Genomic DNA, 18,927 nt, shown 5'->3' with positions numbered 1-18,927 from the left:
TGATTGTATTAGTCAAATTAAAAAACATCTACCTTTATGAACCGACACATTGAGAACATCATTGTGTGTGTCTGTGTCCAGGAATGGTTTGATTCCATATTAGTGGTTGGTGGCATGGAAGGATAGCACAATCCAAGGAAAGCTCATTATTGTAATTGTCCCCTTTTCAAATGTAAATCTGCTTTTCTGAATAACTTCCTGACTAGAGAAAAATTAATTGTCCAGTCAATTCTTACACTACAATTCCCAGAACCCCACCCCTTCAAATTTGGTATCCCTGAAAACCCCCAGTAGTATGCAGATATATTCTGGTTTAGAAATGTCCTAGTCTGAGGACAAATTTGCATTGCTGGTCGTCAGGAGGATATGGACACGTTTTAATTGCACTAAATCTATTCAAAAATCTTTAGTTGAATGTCTTAATAGGGTACACATCTCTCCACTGCAGGCTGCTTCCCTGTAACTACTCTACAGTCTGAGCAATATTAATCAAAAGTTGGAAATGCCTTACATAGGTCAGCAAAACAGGCTGGTGTGTCGCATAAAGGGTTAAAAAACTGATGGAATAGTAGGAATGTGGACCTCACACCTGTCTAATAATCATCATTTTTGAGGACTGAAGTGACTTTGAATGTGGCATGGTTGTTGGTGCCATTCGGGCCCGGTCTGAGTATTTCAGAAACTGCTGATCTACTGGAATTTTCACCCACAACCATCTCTAGTGTTTACAGAGAATGGTCCAAAAAAGAGAAAATATCCAGTGAGCGGCAGTTCTGTGAACAGAAATGCCTTGTTGATGGTCAGAAGAGAATGTCCAGACTGGTTCCAGCTGATACAAAGACAACAGTAATTCAAATGACCATTAGTTACAACCGAGGTCTGCAGAAGAGCATCTCTGAACGCACAACACGTCCAACCTTGAGGCAGATGGACTACAGCAGCAGAAGACCACACTGGGTGCAACTCCTGTCAGCTAAGAACAGGAATCTGAGGCTACAATTCACACAGACTCACCAAAACTGGACAATAGAAGATTATAAAAACTTTGTCTGGTCTGATGGGTCTCCATTTCTGCTGTGACATTCAAATGTTAGGGTCAGAATTTGGCATCAACAACATAAACCATAGATCCATCCTGCCTTGTATCAATGGTTCAGGCTGGTGGTGGTGTAATAGTGTTGGGGATATTTTCTTTGCACACTTTGGGCCTCTCAGTACCAGTTGACCATGGGTCCAATGCCACAGCCTACCTGAGTATCGTTGCTGACCACGTCCATCCCTTTATGACCACAGTGTACCAGCTGAAATAACTGAAAATGTCATACTCTAGGTTCTCTAAAGTAGCCACCTTTTGCTTTGATCACTGCTTTGCACACTGTTGGCATTCTCTTGATGAGCTTCAACAGGTAGTCACCTGAAATGGTTTTCCAACATTGGTGACCCTTTTGTCTTCACTCTGTGGTCCAGCTCACCCCAAACCATCTTGACTGGGTCCAGGTTTGGTGACTGTGGAGCCTGGTCATCTGCAGCACCCCATCACTCTCCTTCTTGGTCAAATAGCCCTTACACAGCCTGGAGGTGTGTCTGGGGTCATTTTCCTGTTGAAAAATAAATAATGGTCCAACTAAACGCAAACCAGATGGAATAGCATGCTGTGGTAGCCACGCTGGTTCAGTATGCCTTCAATTTGGAATAAATCCCCAACAGAGTCACCAGCAAAGCACCCCCACACCATCACACCTCTTCCTCCATGCTTCATGGTGGGAACCAGGCATGTAGAGTCCATCCGTTCATCTTTTCTGCGTCGCACAAAGACACGGTGGTTGGAACCAAAAAACTCACATTTGGACTCATCAGACCAAAGCACGGATTTCCACTGGTCTAATGTCCTTTCCTTGTGTTCTTTAGCCCAAACAAGTCTCTTCTGCTTGTTGCCTTTCTTTAGCAGTGATTTCCTAGCAGATATTCTACCATGAAGGCCTGATCCACACAGTCTCCTTGTAACAGTTGTAGAGATGTGTCTGCTGCTAGAACTCTGTGTGCCATCGAGCTGCTCTCTAATCTGAGCTGCTGTTAACCTGCCATTTCTGAGACTGCTGACTCGGATGAACTTATCCGCAGCAGCAGATGTGACTCTTGGTCTGCCTTTCCTGGGGCGGTCCGCATGTGAGCCAGTTTCTTTGTAGCGCTTGATGGTTTTTGTGAATGCACTTGGGGAGACTTTCAAAATTTTCCCAATTTTTCAGACTGACTGACCTTCATTTCTTAAAGTAATAATGGCCACTCGTTTTTTCTGTACTTAGCTGCTTTTTTCTTGCCATAATACAAATTACAACAGTCTATTCAGTAGGACTATCAGGTGTTTATCTATATGACTTCTGCACAACACAACTGATGGTCTCAACCCCATAAATAAGGCAAGAAATCCCACTTATTAAACCTGACAGGGCACACCTGTGAAGTGAAAAACATTTCAGGTGACTAACTACCTCTGGAAGCTCAAGAGAATGCCAAGAGTGTGCTAAGCAGTAAAAATCCCAGCAAAAGGTGGCTACTACGAAAAACCTAGAATATGACATATTTTTAGTTGTTTCACACTTTTTTGGAATGTATATAATTCCAGTTCCATAGTTTTGATGCCTTCAGTGTGAATCTACAATTTTCATAGTCATGAAAATAAAGAAAACTCTTTGAATGAGAAAGTGTGTCCAAACTTTTGGTCTGTACTGTACATGGATCTATTTGACTACAGTGGATGCATCAGAATGGAGCAGCGCAGGGAGCTAGTGGCTTGTCATTGTAAGTCCTACTGCATTGTGGTTGTCCATAATGATTTGATTAAAAAAAACTGTCAGTTTTCTTAATATATGTTTTCTATCAAGAAAAAAATGCTACAAGAACACGTTAAAGCACCCTATTTCTGCTGGAGGGGGTTTTAAAGGCCGCGTGTATTTGAGCGCGCGCGGTCCCGCTCTGTCCAAAGCAGCAGCGGTGGCATGACCTGAAGCTGTCCAGCTGCGGGCGGGTACCGCCGCGGTCTACACGCACACAGACCGGATCGCTGTGCTGCAGCTGGGCTCAGAGGGTGCTGCGCAAACTCCACCCTCGCGCCTCGTCAGGGTGGAGTTTGAGCAGCACCACAACTCCTAGCAGACAGGGAGGGGAGCGAAGGAAAAGCAGCGCTTGGCCTCTTCCGTCATTAAAAAACGGATTTTGTTCTGGAATTAAAAGTGGAGAAAAGTTCGACGAGGCGGGTCCCACTGCTGGAAGCGCCGCCGTCGACGGAATCGGATTCCCGCGCGCAGGTCAGACCTTCAGAGTTTTTATTTTACCAACTTCGAAAGTTTCGAGTTTGTGGCCAGGGGTCTGTGACGTCACCAGAACGATCAAAAGAACCTGAGCGAAGTGACGTGTTTACGGCTAACGGCTGCGCGCGAGGCACAGTTAAGATTACACGAAGAGGAAACGAGTTTGAAGTTACACGCGCCACATAGACATTGCCCCCCCCTCCCCTCACAACACAGACACACACACACACGCTAACACGCACGCACGCAGCTGAACCGCCGTGTCAGTGGGGCACACAGTGTGCCCCACTGAGTGTGTCCGCCGCTGCGCCCTGGAGGTTACACGAAAGCCCGTCGGGTCGCGCGGCTCGTGTTTCGGACAGGCTCCCATCAGGAGGCCCTGCGGGCCGCACCGCGCCGCTCCTGGGCGTGTTCCTCCGCGCTCTCAACCTGTAGCCTCCGGCTGCACATTCTTCCTGCACGCGGACGAGCCGCCGCGCGGCTTTGCTTTGTAGTCGTTCGTTGACATTCCCGTTTGGATGCGGCTGGAATCCCACTACTAACACCGCTGAGAGATCTGAGTGTGACGCGACTACTGTCTATTTCAGTTTGACGGAGCTGAAGAGGAATTCTTGCGAACACAAAAGAGAGATGGGGATGTAGATCAAAATAACCACCATTGAAAACATGCGACAAACACGAATAATTACATTCTTTTGTTTCACTTTAGATTTCGACTCTCATCTTTTCTTCATTGATGGACTGAAATAAAACGTTCAGTATTTCCTCAGGTGATTTACATTTTGAGGAAAAACAACTTTTGGAGGGTTTTTAAAAGTTCATAGGAAAAAAAGAATTCTTCAGGTTTGCACCTGAAGTATATCAAAACAAATGAATGTATGCACTTCAGTTAGTAATTTAGTCAAATCTGATGTAGATTCACATATAAAAATGTTCTAAAATATTCCTGGACATGAACAAGAACATGAGAGAAATATTATATATTATATTTTCACAAGGATATCAATTTTTTCACAGAATCACTTTGTTTTAGTCAATGTTTTTGGGGGCTACTGTTCGAGAAATCGGCATGAACTCCCTGCTCTTCATTCTAATGCATCCATGGATGCATGTACGTCTTGGTTTTCCTCCTCTGTAATCTGGTTCTAAAACTGTACGACTGGATCCATAGCTACAACCTTGCTTGTCATTTTTGTTGCGCCGGTAATGTTGGGTTGGGGATGTAATGGTGGGAGAGTGTGCAAGCAGAGAGCTCTCAGTTGTGGGTGACGGGTAGGGGGATCGGGGTTGCTCTGTGCCAGGGGTCCCACCTGGGGAAGTACTGATGAACGTCTGCTGCTCTGCAGAAACTATGTCCTAAAAATGTGGCTAAAAAACGGCATAATCATAATTAAAAGACCACTGGGAACACTTTACACTAGATTAAAAGATGATCGAGTGGGACTTTAACGTATAGAATAAATCAATGATGGGACCAAACAATGGTTTATAATGGCTTTTTTTTCTATGCACGCATCATTTCTGGGAACCTTTTGGTGTGAGCCGGAAAAGATCATTCTCAGGGTTTTAACTCCTCCTCCTCAAAGATCTTTAAATCTAAATATAATTTTAAAAAGAACGCTTCAGAAGATAAGAGGAAGTATAAATGTATGCTTAATCATTGAACTTTGTCTTAAAAAACAGTTCAGGGGTGTCTGGTGTTGTGTGACCAGATGCTCTCGTATTAATTATAACCTCCTGGGGAGAATGACTGACCACTAACCAGAGAAACATGACCTTTTGTCTTTATCTGATGTTGTTTGTGGAAAGGTGGCCCAGCAGTGTGGAAGGTCTCTTGGTCTCACTTTGGTGAAAAGATGTTTGCTGTTCAATTCTCTCCTGCAATTAAACACATTTCCCATGAAAAGTAGTCAGTCAGAAAATATTGGGGCAATACCTGCTGGTATAAAAAAAAAAAACTTTCTATAACAGGTCATTGTCTGTTTGCAGCTTAGACAAGTTGCACCTCTGGAGTGGAGCAGAGGCCGAGTGGGTCAGTTCAGACCAAGGCGAAAAAAAGACGCCTTACAGGCAGAAAGGAAACGGCGTGTTAAAAGGGCCTTATGTGATTCTAGTGGTGCAACGTTCATCCTAAGACTGGGAGGTCATAAGTTCAAATCTGTGGTGGCGTCATTCCGAAGACTAAAAATGGGACCCAGTGCATCCCTGCCCGACACTCAGCATTAAGGGGTTGGATTGAGGGGTTAAACCACCAAATGGTTCGATAGGGACCTGGCTGCTTATGGCGCCTAACAGCATTGGCTGGAACCGAAATCCCACCCCCAAAAAGAGTTCAGATTAAAAAAAAAACCTGTCAAGCTTCAAGTTTAAAATGGGGATTTTTTCCCCCCCTGAACAATATGGGGGGACTTCTGGTTTTGGTTGAGGACTTCCAGTTCTGGCTGTTGATGTCCGCAGACAAGTCTTGTATGGTTCCCTCCTCCCCAGAAGAGGGGTTTAATGTGGAAAACCAAATATGTGTGGAGCTAATGAGACTTTAGCAGAACTTTTAACCATTGGTCTGTTTTGAGCCGCTTTGACTAATATTTTTGGGCGAGTGGGCCCTCCTTTGTGAACATTGATCCTGTCAGCTGTTGCAACATGACCATTGAGACCATAGGGGTGACTTTTACCTGTCAATCAAAACACCTTGTCTCAATTTTGGAGCACTTTTGAGGTTCATTATGAAATAAAGAATGATGATTAAAAAGTCTACGAGAAATCCCCCAAAAATATACAATGTAGCAGTAGTGATTAAAAAAAAAAAAAAGTTCTTTGAAATCCTGTTTGGTTGAAACACAAACAGTTGTTCAAGATTATGGAGAGCAGAAACATGAAAGAATATGTTAGGAATTACTGGAATTTCACCGTCCTCCAGTTGGAGGGAAGAGGGGCTGGCAGAGGGAGGATGAAGGAGCTCCCATGAGTCAACGCTCCACACTCCCCGTTTTCACAGAAAGCGTGATGAAGTAACACCTGGGTGGTGCTTGTTCAGAGAAGTCAGTGTTCGCAGACCTCTGTTGGTGTCGGCTCAAAACCCACTTTGCAAACAAGACAGCTTAGCGCCGTAGCTGTGTGTGCTCCTAAATAGCATAGTGGCATGACAGAAATAGAAGGGTGACAGGCAACGGTGTAGGTGTGCAGAGCAGCATGCTTGACGTGCTCCGCTTTGGGCACATTTGCATTGAATTGAAGCACTTTTGAAAGAAAACGTGATGCTGAAACCTTTGACTGCTAAAGGGGCCGTGCAGTCAGTCCTGATGGGCTTGGAGTCGCGAAAAGTTGCAGGGACCCTTTTTTCTAGTCTGGATCAAAATGTTCTGTCTCAAGAGTTCCTTTTTTTCTGCTGTCTGCTCAGTTTGACTAAAATGTTTATGCGTATAGTCATTAAAAAATAATTTAAAAAAAGCAAAAATTGCCAAATCAAAGTTATTTTCCATTCCCAGTAATGCAAAACTGAGTGTTTTTAAACAAGTTTTGGCTCTGCAGTCATTTTTCTTTAGTTTTGTGGAAATATGAAAGACAGACTTTTATGACACAAACTGAAAATCCTCAAAATACTTTTTTCTATTTTTAGTAATTGTCCAAAAAATACCTGCAATTCTTCAAAACTGATCTTAAAAGATTTAAGTTAGTTTTATGGAAGCAAACCTTGTGGCATTCTTCTAACAATTGAGGACATATCAATGAAGGAAATTAAAATTAAACTTTTGCATATTTCTTAATCCAAATTGTGGTGAATCAGAACCAAAATAAAAAAAAGCCTATTGTAAAAAAAAGAAGAGCGTATTTGTGATGTAGAAAAATACACTGGGCAGGCCACAGGCTCCCTGCTCTGCTCCATTCTGATGCGTCCACTTGCAGACAAATAGATCCATGAACGTCTTTCTTTTCCTCGTCTGAGCTGGAATCTGGATCAGAACTTTACGGCAGGATAGGTCCAATAGTGCTCACCATTTTTGTTGCACTGCTAATGTTAGGTTGGGGGTGTGAGGGGCTGTTAGCTAGCAGGAGAGAGTGTAAACAGAAAGCTCTCAGTATTGGAGGTGAGGTTGGTCCTACAGGTCACCCACATCCTAGAGCTGAATTTCTAATGAACCACAGCCGCTCTGCATGAACGATTTTCTATAAAATGACAGAGGTTTTTTGATTTTGTCTGTAAACAGCATATTCACAAATAAAAGAGCAGTGGGAATGCTTTGAAAATAGATTAAAAGATGATCAGAGTGGAATCTAAGTGCGTCTACTTTTGATATTAATATTGATTTTGATTCTTGGTCACCTGGTTTAGATGTGGCAGATTGTTCTGCAGCAGAAGGTTCTGGTTGTCACTCTGTGCAGCTTCTTTTTTGACAAGTGGTGATGCTCGTAAACAAGCTTCTTTTGAACACTTTGTCGTGAGGATAGCTGTTGAATCAACATGTCTTTTAATGCGTGTCGAAGTCTTTCTTAGACTTGTGTAACAATTTTACCTTGAAACATTTCTATGAAGCGACTAATACTTCTTTTTTCTTTTTTTAAAGCGTGGTTCTCAAAATCCTGTGTTATTTCTAAGATGTTTGTCATCACTTGAGTGAAGGAAACCTGCTTTTCATTCCAGGCTTGCACACAGAATGAAGTGCAGCATTTAAGCTCAGCCATATTTGGCCATAATGGCACATGGTCCTGCTGCTGCACAGACTGATGCCTTCAGACTGTGTCAGACGTCTGGACAGTTCCGTCACAGCTGGGGCGGGAAATGTTATGTTATTCTATGAGGGTCTTGCATTCTATTCCACACAAGAAGCCATTATTCATTCATTCATTTTCTTGACCGTTTTTCCCTTTCGGGGTCACGGGGCTGCCGGAGCCTATCCCGGCCACTTGTGGGCGAAGGCAGGGGACAACCTGGACAGGTCGCCAGTCTGTCGCAGGGTAGAATGTCCACAAACACACACCCATAGATGGATTTGCGAATAATTCCTGTTTACTTGTTTGTTTATACACATATTACACTAGATTATGTTGCAAGAAATACAAGGAGTCTGGAAAACGTCACCAGAACTGTTATCTCTGAGACTGGAAAAATCCTTTGTTCTGGATCGAGTCCGCTTTACACAAGGTTCAAGTCTGAACCCCGTGTTTGGTCTGTATTCAGACTGCCATCGAGTGGCCCATTCTGTTACGGATCAAAGCTAGTAAACAAAACCACATGACTAAAGATCTCGTCAGTCATTTGCCAGAAATTACGAGGGTGGGTCAAAACAACAAGAGAAAGAGGGACATGCTGCACTTTACAATTCTTATCGGGACTGTTAACTTGTTAAAAGTTTATAAATATGTGCTTTAAGTCAGAGGATGCTAGCAACTGCAGTGCTGAGGAGACGTCAGGTAAGAAGGTACACTGCTAAGTGTTCATGACATATAGATTGTCGGGAAAAACCGTGTAAGAAGCAATGTGTGTCAAGTTCAAAGTTGTTTTAATGAGCCTGAATTAATCCAACCACAATTCAGTGAGTTGCAGTGTCTCATCATTGTGGTGTATATTGTGGTGCATATTTTTTAAAGAGAATTCTGTTAAGGAACAGAACCACAATGTAGCAATTATGGTAACGTCACAGCAGCGTGTGTTGTATAACGACACAGTGTGTAAGAAGCGTTTTCAGCCGTGTTAAAATAAATGTTCTACCAAACAAACAGTTTGACCCTTTTTGTCTGTTTGATAAGACAACAATCATTGTTTTACATTTGTCCGCGGTTCATCTGTTGCTTCATTTCTATTCTGTTTATGTCGGCTACGGTGGCTGTTTTGGTTCAGTTGTTCTGCTCTGGAAATGGACCACTTCGAAAGATGGGTCAGAGAGCGGTTCTTGGTCCTGAACCAGGGTCCATTTGGGTGTATTCAGACTGATAATTTGTTCTGGATTATCGAGAGAAAGAAACTCTGGTTCACTTTAAGCAAACTAAAGGTGTCCAGTCTGAATACAGCCTGAGTCCCACTGGTTGAATTTTTGGCTAAAGATGATCAATTTGAGGTCAGGGAATTGGATTGTTCAAAATGAACCATTCAGAACCACAAAGTATGATATAAATCAAATTGCTGTTAAAATGAATCGTTACACCCCTAGATTTTACAATACAGCTGGGGGGTCCGCAAGCTCCCTGCTCCGCTCCATCCTGATGCATCCACTTGTAGACAAATAGATCCATGAACGTCTTTGATTTCCTCGTCTGAGCTGGAATCTGGATCAAAACTGTACAGCTGGAAAGCTCCGATATTGCTTGCCATTTTTGTTGCACTGCTAATGTTAGGTTTGGGGGGTGAGTGGCTGTAAGCTAGCAGGAGAGAGTGTAAACAAAGGGATGATGGGATATCAGCGGTGGCTTACTTCCACGTCAACAGTCCCGCCCACAATTCAGATTTGAATTTCTGATGAACGTTTGTTTGAGAAAACAACACAGTTGTTTTGATTTAGCCAAAAATGGAATGGAATGCTTTGTTGTCATTATGCTTCTGGTAGCATGATGAAATTGAAAGCAGCCAGCATGCCAAAGTGCATTAAAATCACAAGTTTTAAGTGAAAGAATATTAAAAAAAACACAAAATCATATAAAAGTTCAAATAAAAAGAGTGACTAATGTTCACAGAGTATAAAGACCAGTGGGACCGCCTTTACAATAGATCAAAATATGACTGAAGTGGGACTTCAAGATGTAAATTTATTGACTAGAGTGTTCAGAAAAAATAACCATATTTACCAACTGTCTCAAAAGTGATTCACACATTTTTTACATGGAACCTCTGTATTCTAAAGATTCAGGGCCTCTTTTTCCATTTTGACACTACCTCCACATTCATGACTCTGTGTGTGGGTGAAATAACAATTTAGCATAACACATGGACTTTTTTATGTTTCACTTTAACGTTATATCAGATTCACCATGTGACACATATGCTTTCATAGAGTTTTCTTATGTGAATTATTCATGTTTTGCACATGAGCATAAAAAATGAGCATAATTCATAAAAAAATATTGTTTTGGTTCCTAAAAATGAGTTGATAATCAACAAATTCAGAATATTTTTAATACAGCAAATGGTCATTAAAAAAAAGAATAACATAAATTTTTGATTTGAAACGACCCCTGAAGACAGCAGTCAGGTTTGGTCCCAGCTGTGCTCTGGAAGCATTTGCTGGTTTAAAGAGAGCATTTGATGAAAGAGGAAGGGTTGTTTTATTAGCAGATTCTAAGAAGATAAAAACAAGAAACTGAAACTGTGTGAGTGTGATCAAAGTGGTTGTGTTTTAGGTTGAAGGAGCTCCTCAAACAAACTTTCTGACAAATCCTTTTGAGTTTCCTTTTGGGTTAGTTTGGAAGAAATGCATAAATGCGCAGCAGTTGGATGGGTTCGAAGAGTAGGAAGTTTCCCATGACCTTTGCCCTGATATCGCACACAAGCAAACGGTTCTCTGCATCTTCCGTTGCTGCTGAGCTGGTTCCTTTGGTTGTGGCTGCACCGCGGTGCCAAGGTAGAGTCAGAGGGGCTGCAGAAGGCCACAAACTCTCACAGGATGGATGTGAAAGCAAACAGCTTCATGCTTTCGTGCATGCAGGGTTCTGTGAACAGGAGGCTGTGAAACCTAGAATGCTGGTTTTTAACTATCAGAGGCTGCAGGACGTTGACTCATGTGTTAAATGTGTTTTTTTTTCTCCTTCGATTGGTTTACCGTCAGAGGTTGGACATTTTGGCCTCTCAGAGTTGCAGCATGGCAGGGAAGTAGATGAAAAGGCTCGAAATAAGATTTAGTTTGGGGGGAAATTACTTTAGAGAAACTGTTGGCTCACTGCAAAACATCATAAAATTATCAAGAAATATTAGCAGAAGAACTGAGAGAATACCTGATGTGCTGCCGGCATCTCTGTGTTCATTTATGATGTTTGACCTGGAGACGGGGAAACACTGAAAAACTCACTGCCATATTCAGAAGTCATTTCAGTAAATGAGCAATAATAAAAAATTAACCACACAGGTTATCAAAGCTGCAGCTACATGAAGTTTTTACCAATTAAAAAGGGAAGAGGAGCCTTTTGTCCTCATAGTTTATCAAAACATTTCTTTGATTTAGCTAAATTTGTCAACTGCTCAGCAGGAAACTGCAGGCACGTCTGCATCTGTGGATGGATTCTGCAGAGCTGTCAGTGTCTGTGCAGTCGGGGCAGTCCTGGACAACACGAGATAGAGATTCTGACGTGTGGTTTCTGACTGGATGGGCTGGGTGGGGTGTGTGGTTTGATGACTGCCCGCTGCCATCATTGCTCCGGAAATTTCGAGTTGATGGACAGGACGTTCAGTCAGCGCCGGGAGGCCGTCCCGCTCCAGCTCCTGCTCCGTTCTGGTCCCCCGTAATGACTGGTGGTCTGTCTGAGGCTCCTCTGGTTCTGCTCGCTGGGTTCAGGCGCGCTCAGCTCTTTCGGCGCACTCTTCCTCATTCCTGAGCAGCTGCTGTAATTACTGTTGTGACTCTGCACTTCCTTTGGGCGGACTGAGAAGCACAACAGTGTCAGAAGTTTGCAAACTGAGTGGAAAGAACAGTTGACATGAAGTGAACAGGAAGTTGGGTCGAGCAGCTCTGGATTCAAAGCCCCCCCCCCACCCCCTACCCAGAGGTCTCGAACCACAATGTGACATCATTAACGAGGACGGATCTCATCAAGGAAAGCTTTGTGTTTGAACATCAGAGGCGCGACTGAGCCTGCTGGTTTGGTTGAGCTCCCGCTCAGCGCAGACGCGACTCCTTGCTCCAGGCTTAATCATAGCTGGAGCACGCTCAAGTCTCAAATGCCCTTTTATGGAAGCGAAGGGCTGTGAAAAAACAGGAAATAGGTATCAGGACATGTGATCTCACGAGAACCCTGTCATTTTAGAGAAGTGGAAGATCCAAGTTTGTCTGGAGGAGAAGTTCTGCTTGAAGAAAATGGCCAAACTTTAAGAGAAAAAAACAAGAACAGAGCAGGACGAGGCGAGCAGCACAGAAACAAAATGTGCAACAGCTTCATGTTGTGCAGGATGCGCATATTTGAGACACGTTTGTAGTTATATTGTTGAGTTTCTCTTCTTGGGAGACCTTTTATAGACATGTATGATGCATTACTGGGTTTTTAGAGGCACAAGGTAATGAAGAAACCTGCACAGAGAGTTCATAGTCTCTTCCCTCCAGTCCAGACTGCAGGAACAAACACCAGAAACTCACCTTTTGAGTCAGAACGTTCATTTCTCTCTGGGAAGCAAACATTCAGACTTTCATGTGGTTTCCTGTGGTTGGTGTATTCATTCAAATGTCATTTTTTATTACTCACATTTGTTTGTCTGTGAACGGAGTCATACCAAAGGTCAAAGGTTAAAGACACTCCTGGGACTTTCCCTTGACTGTATATAAAAACTGGACTGAGTGACCACACCCGCCTCGCATTCCAACAGGAAGTATCCGCTGATTTCAAGAAGCCAAAATCCCATAGATTTTTATAGAGAAATAACCAGTTATTACTCGGTCTTTCTGTCGTTCAGAATAACCATTCTTGATCTGATACCTTTAAAAAAATGCTCTTACTACCACATTTTTTTAAGAGTATGATTCGCGTTTTTAGCATAGTTTGGTCGATGGTGTGACTTATATGCGATAAAATCAAAAAGCAAAAACCACTAGAGGGCGCTGTAGATGTTTGTATTAGTATTTGCTACTGACAGCAATACAGAAGAAGAAACACAGCTGAGTCTTATGGTCTTCAGTCAGACTTGGTGGAATTGTTCCAAAGAGACACAGAGGAAGTAGAATTCAACAGATTTAGTGGTTATATTGATATAAAGAGTTTAGTTGACTAATTAGCATGTTCTTTATGCTATGGTCATTTGAACTATTGTTCATATGTTGCACTAATATACTAGATTCCTCCTTTGTTCCATAAAGTTGAATAAACATCAGTGTGTTACGGTAGCAAAGTGTGCAGATATTCAGTCAATTATAGTTATCTATTTCGTTATTATGATTTGTTTTTAAAGATAAAAATGTCTGTTCTTGTTCCTGTGTTTAGTTAAATAAATTTCTCCTGAAAGAGCAATTTACACTCCAGTGCGACTGATGGTGTGAAAAATAGTCACTTTTTAAAGGTCTCATGTCACTTCCGGGTCGAGTGAACGCTGGCGCGCTTCTGGCTGGCGATGCAGAGGAATTCCCGATGCCGCGCTGACCCTGGCACGCTGGCTCACCTGGCCCGGGTGGCTAACGACACCACTGCTGCTAACCTCTCCAGCACGACAGCCAACTTCGGTCTCTTAAACATCCGCTCGCTCACGAACAAGGGGCATCTCGTCCAAGATCTCCTCATCGACTGAAAGTTGGACTTCATGTGTCTAACAGAGACTTGGCAGCAGCCGAATGATGTCACCGCTCTGAACGACACGACACCTCCGGGGTTCGTTTACATCGCTCACCCCCGCGTCTCGGGGCGCGGGGGGACTTGCTATGATCCACCGTGAGAACTGGAGGCTCACGCCCGTGACTGTACCTGCCTATCCATCATTCGAGGCTACAGCATGTCAGCTATCTGGACCAACCCCAACTATTGTTGCAACTGTCTACCGACCCCCAAAACCTAATAAGGATTTTATCGCTGACTTTTCAGACCTTCTGACTCATCTCTCCATGCTCTCATCCAACTTATTAATCTTAGGTGATTTTAATATTCACATGTACAATGTCAGCCACACCCTCACCAAAGATTTTACATCCTGTCTGGACAGCTTTGATCTTCATCAGCACATCAACTTCCCCACCCATAAGAATGGACATGTGCTTGACCTTGTTTGTCGTTCAGGTGTTCACCCTCTGGACTGTAAAACCAGATATTTTCCCTTTTTCAGACCATATGCTTATCTTTTAAGGTCAACCTCTCTCTCTCCAAAACCAACCTTCCCCGTACTATAACCTTCCGTAAGATTAAGGACATCAACCTGGACAATTTTTTTTTTACTCGACCTCCTCCTTGCAGCAGATGCTGGTTCAGTCTCCATCCTCCTCCTGCTAGATCTAAGTGCGGCGTTTGACACCATCTCCCACCCTATCCTTCTGGACAGACTTTCCGATATTGGCATCACCAACCTACCCCTTAGCTGGTTCCATTCATATCGCTCAGGTCGCACCCAGTTCATCCGGTTAAAATCATTCACCTCTCCCGCCACACCAATCACCACAGGTGTGCCCCAGGGCTCTGTCCTGGGGCCCCTTCTCTTCATCATCTACCTTCTCCCCCTCGGCCACATTTTTCGGAAATACAACATACATTTTCACTGCTGTGCCGATGACACCCAGCTCTACATCTCCTCCAAACCTGGCTCTACTTTTCCACCTTCTTCCCTCTCCAATTGTCTTTCTGAGGTCAAATCCTGGTACACGTCAAAATTCCTTAAATTAAATTGCCATAAGACCGAACTCCTCGTTGTTGGCACTAAATCCACTCTAAGCAAAGTTGATAATTTCTCTCTCTCCTTCGACAACTCCTCCATATTTCCCTCCCCTCAGGTTAAGAGTCTGGGTGTCCTCCTTGACAACATTCTTTCATTCACTATCCACATCAATAACATCACGCGCTCCGCTTACTTCCATCTGCGTAACATTCGTCGTCTCCGTCCCGCTCTCACTCCTCACTCCACAGCTATCCTAGTCCACAGTCTCGTCACCTCCCGTATCGACTACTGCAACTCCCTTCTTTCTGGACTTCCACATAAAACCCTCCGTAAGCCTCAACTGGTTCAAAACTCAGCTGCTCGAATAATAACCCAAACCCCATCCATTCACCACATTACACCCTTCTTACAGCAGCTTCATTGGTTACCAGTACCTCACCGGATCACCTACAAAATCCTCATCTTAACCTTCAAAGCCCTCCACAACTTTGCCCCTCCGTATCTCTCAGAGCTCCTAACAGTTGCTACCCCCACTCGCTCCCTCAGATCCTCTTCCTCCCTTCGACTGGCCATTGCACGAACACGACTAATTACCATTGGGGGTAGAGCATCCAACAGCTCTGCCCCACAACTCTGGAACTCCCTCCCGTCTGATCTACAAAATATGGACTCACTCCCTAAGTTTTTCAAACACCTCAAAACTCACCTTTTCCATCATGCTTTTAGCTCATAATATTTAAATTGCTGTTTTTAACTGTTAACTTATTTTGTGTTCTGGAATTTTATTGTTGTATGTTTATGTTTTTACATACTTTGTACTGTGAGGCGACATTGAGTGCCCAGAAAGGCGCCATATAAATAAAATGTATTATTATTATTATTATTATTATTATTATTATGTCGAACGTTTGAAACGTGACTAACAGATTCTCCCAAACCTAGTTTCAACTGGTAGGGGTGTGGCCTTCCAACAAGCTCACTCCTGATTGGTTTGAGTAATTGCCATAGAAATGTTGACTCAGACGACTCTGACCATTCATTGCCTACTGACTTTGTCTGGTTTCAACGTGGAACCAGACATGGAAAAAAATGGCACATTGAATTGACTGAAGTAAGTCATTGTCTATGGGTCATGTCACAGTCACTCGGTCCAGGTCTCTTATACAGTCAGTGGGCTCTCCCCTCCTTTTTGGAAAAATGTTTTTAACCCTTTGTGGCTGTAGAAAAGCTGGACATGGGATGTGTTCCTGTGAGCCACATCCACTGAGTCTGTGTGAAGCCAGCATTGACGCTGTGGCGGATGTGACGGCCTTGAACTGTGGCCTTCCTGAAAGGAGGCGGGACAGACATGTCTGACAGCTGTTGTTACACAGCTGAGGCTTTGTCATCGACCTGCCAATCAAAGACTGCCTGCTTTTGTGAATTTTGTCTTGAATATAACACAAATGCAGATTTTTCTGAAACATTGTCCCTTCTATAGGTGCCATAAATATACAATCCAGCCAGTGAGGTGAAAGATTTCTGAAGCCGGACTTTCTTTTCAGAGAGAGACTTTTTACATTAAAACTAAGAGGATCTGACTGATCCTGTGTAAAAAAACACCATTTGGATTGGTTCCATTTACTTTTTCTGTTTATTATATTCGTTCCATTTACCACTACTATTATATTTACTATAATATTCGTTCCATTTCAATTTTAGATAAAAAACAAAACATTGATGTTTCTTTGAATTGTAAACATGTGATGTAAAATCAAATCAGTTTGAGCATTCTGACAGTGATGCCCAGCCATGTGTCTCATTAAAATACCTTTTTACACGTCATACACGGCAGATCAACTTAGCAGCTCTCATCTTTCTGAGAATGACTGACTCAAAAGTCATTCATGGTTTATTAACCTAGAATCACCCCAGTTATGTATTTATACACTAAATTAGCCTCATAAGTGTTTTTGTGAGGCAGATGAAAAGACTTGTTCTTGTTTCTAGACTCTCTGTCCTCCTCTGAGTGATGTTTTTCTGCACACATGTTCAGCATTTGTTTATGATGGTCTGCAGGCACAACACGGTGTCTGCTCGTCTAAACTTTTTCTTGGTCACAGTCCCACCACGATTTCATAAAATTCATATTTAGCAGATCTAAAAACATGAACGCACAGGTCCTGGAAGTCTTTGGAAATGATCGGATGCTGGGTTTTTAAGATTTCAGACATTTTGGTGTGATATGTATCTCATACGCAAACACAAAAATGAGAGTATGACGGATGAAGCAGTGAAAGAAGCAGGCAGGAAGAGGATTAACCGCTGACCAGCTGCAGAATGTAGTCGCTTTAAAATCCCACTCTGTTTGTCCTCCATCAGGACAAAAATGCTAGTAGAACATCTTAAAAACATCATTTCATTAGCGGGGGTCTTTACGTGGGTGTGATTATGTTTTATTTCTCATAGTTGTACATGAAATACCTTTAAAAACCTTCAAGTGATGGTCTCATACTGCATTTGGAGCATATATTATGCACCTTTCTCAGCTCATTTCAACAAAAGCACATAGCATGAGTGATGTTTGAGAACATCATTCTAAATAATTTTTTTTTACATTTTCTTCAACCAGGACATCTTTGAGGCAGACTTGCTCCTCTGACGGGACAGGAGGCTGACAGGAGGACACCACTTTCCAGCAGGTACCTGCTTGTCTTCAGGCTCTTCCAGACATCATCTCCTGATGATGGACACTGTGTTTACACCAGTCTCTAGGTTGATTTAAACCTACATTTCAGGCTGTAGGTCTTAGGGTCTGAACCCCCTTCCTTACATTGCAGGTAGCTGACTCTCCTTCAATAAACAAACTCTTCTTTGTTTGTTTTTTTGTTTTAAATCAACTTAATTTTTGTTGGTTTTATTTTTCTAAATCTACGTTTGCATTTTGCCATTGGTTTTAGATAAAGCACTTTAGGATTGTGATCTGTGAAATATGCTATATGAACAAACGTTATTTACGTTCTAAGTTTCTATTCCAGTCGGTTGGTGACATTTTTGAACATTTGGCAGGAATTCTTTTTATAAAAACCAGGCTGACACAAAGAAATGATCGTAAAACCCTGACAGAGGAAACCATACAAATATTAAAAAGTCCTGAAAAAATAAATCATGAGAAGACAGAAACTGTTGCTGAGAATCGGCCACATAACAGAGGGACCAAAGAAAAACAGCCGAATGCAGTCCCATGAAACAACTGGTTTGGACAAAAACATTTTTCAAAATGAGACATTTCAGAGACAGGGCTAATGGGCTACTAAAATGGTTTTTCATCTAGTTAAAAACCTTATATAAACCATTTGATTAATCAAATGTCTTGAATCAAATGTATAAACTGTATTTTGAGTGAAAAATTATGTTGATTTCAATTACCAGTACTTGTTTTGTTTTTAGCCCAGACCTAATGGCTAGAACAGGTCATAACTGGTCCAATGACCATGAATAGGAAGAATAATAAGAGATAAAAGGATAGACTGTACAAAAACTATTATTTAAGTAGTTGTCAAAATCAGATTTTAGTATAATTTCGCATAAATTGAACATAAAATGAAACTGACACTAGCCTGAGTTCTAAAGGCAGACCCAGAACCCACCTACATATCGGACTCGGGAACTGTTTGCTCTTCATCCGCAGTCATGTGGCAAGTTTGATTTTTGATCACTAACATTATTATAGATATTTCCATCTCCAAGCGGTTTAAACGTAAACACTTAGATTTAATGTATTTATCAGATTTGTTGTATTTTAAGACCCTCTCCAATGAAAATCATGTTTTTAATGTTTTTAACATGTCCCTGGAGCATTTTTTCATTATCGAGTACATGAGATTGCCACCCAAACCACATTGCACCGGCCCTTTTGAGCTTTCCTACAGGTGGTTGACCCACGAGAGAGTGATACTAGTCATTCCTTTGGGCTGGCCTGCGAGCCCCAACCCCAGGCCTGGCTCCACAGTGGGGGCGTGGTGACGCCAATCTGGGCAACGCAACAGAATCGTTTGTTCTTCTTCTCATAAAGGGGAGCTCTGAATCGCTCGTCACCCAGGACCTGTCTTCCACATGCGACCCTTACAGGGGGAAAAGCCCCAGATGGCTCAGCTC

At 42.6% G+C, this 18,927-nt stretch overlaps 1 protein-coding gene across 2 annotated transcripts in view; it reads left to right on the top strand.

Annotated features, from left to right (window-relative positions):
* Positions 1-2,940: 2,940 nt before the first annotated feature.
* tln1 (talin 1) overlaps positions 2,941-18,927 on the top strand; it is a 77,138-nt gene continuing 61,151 nt past the window's right edge. For both annotated transcript variants that reach the window (XM_078955969.1, XM_011482023.3), the window contains exons 1-2: positions 2,941-3,305; positions 17,402-17,471. The gene's annotated coding sequence lies outside the window, so the exon portion shown is untranslated. The remainder of the gene's footprint in view (positions 3,306-17,401; positions 17,472-18,927) is intronic.

Source organism: Oryzias latipes, chromosome 12 (genome assembly GCF_053564925.1).
Source record: "Oryzias latipes strain Hd-rR chromosome 12, Olatipes_Hd-rR_3.1".
Classification (NCBI taxonomy): domain Eukaryota; kingdom Metazoa; phylum Chordata; class Actinopteri; order Beloniformes; family Adrianichthyidae; genus Oryzias; species Oryzias latipes.
Note: the sequence above shows the minus strand (reverse complement) of the source record. Positions and strands in the feature narration are given on the sequence as shown.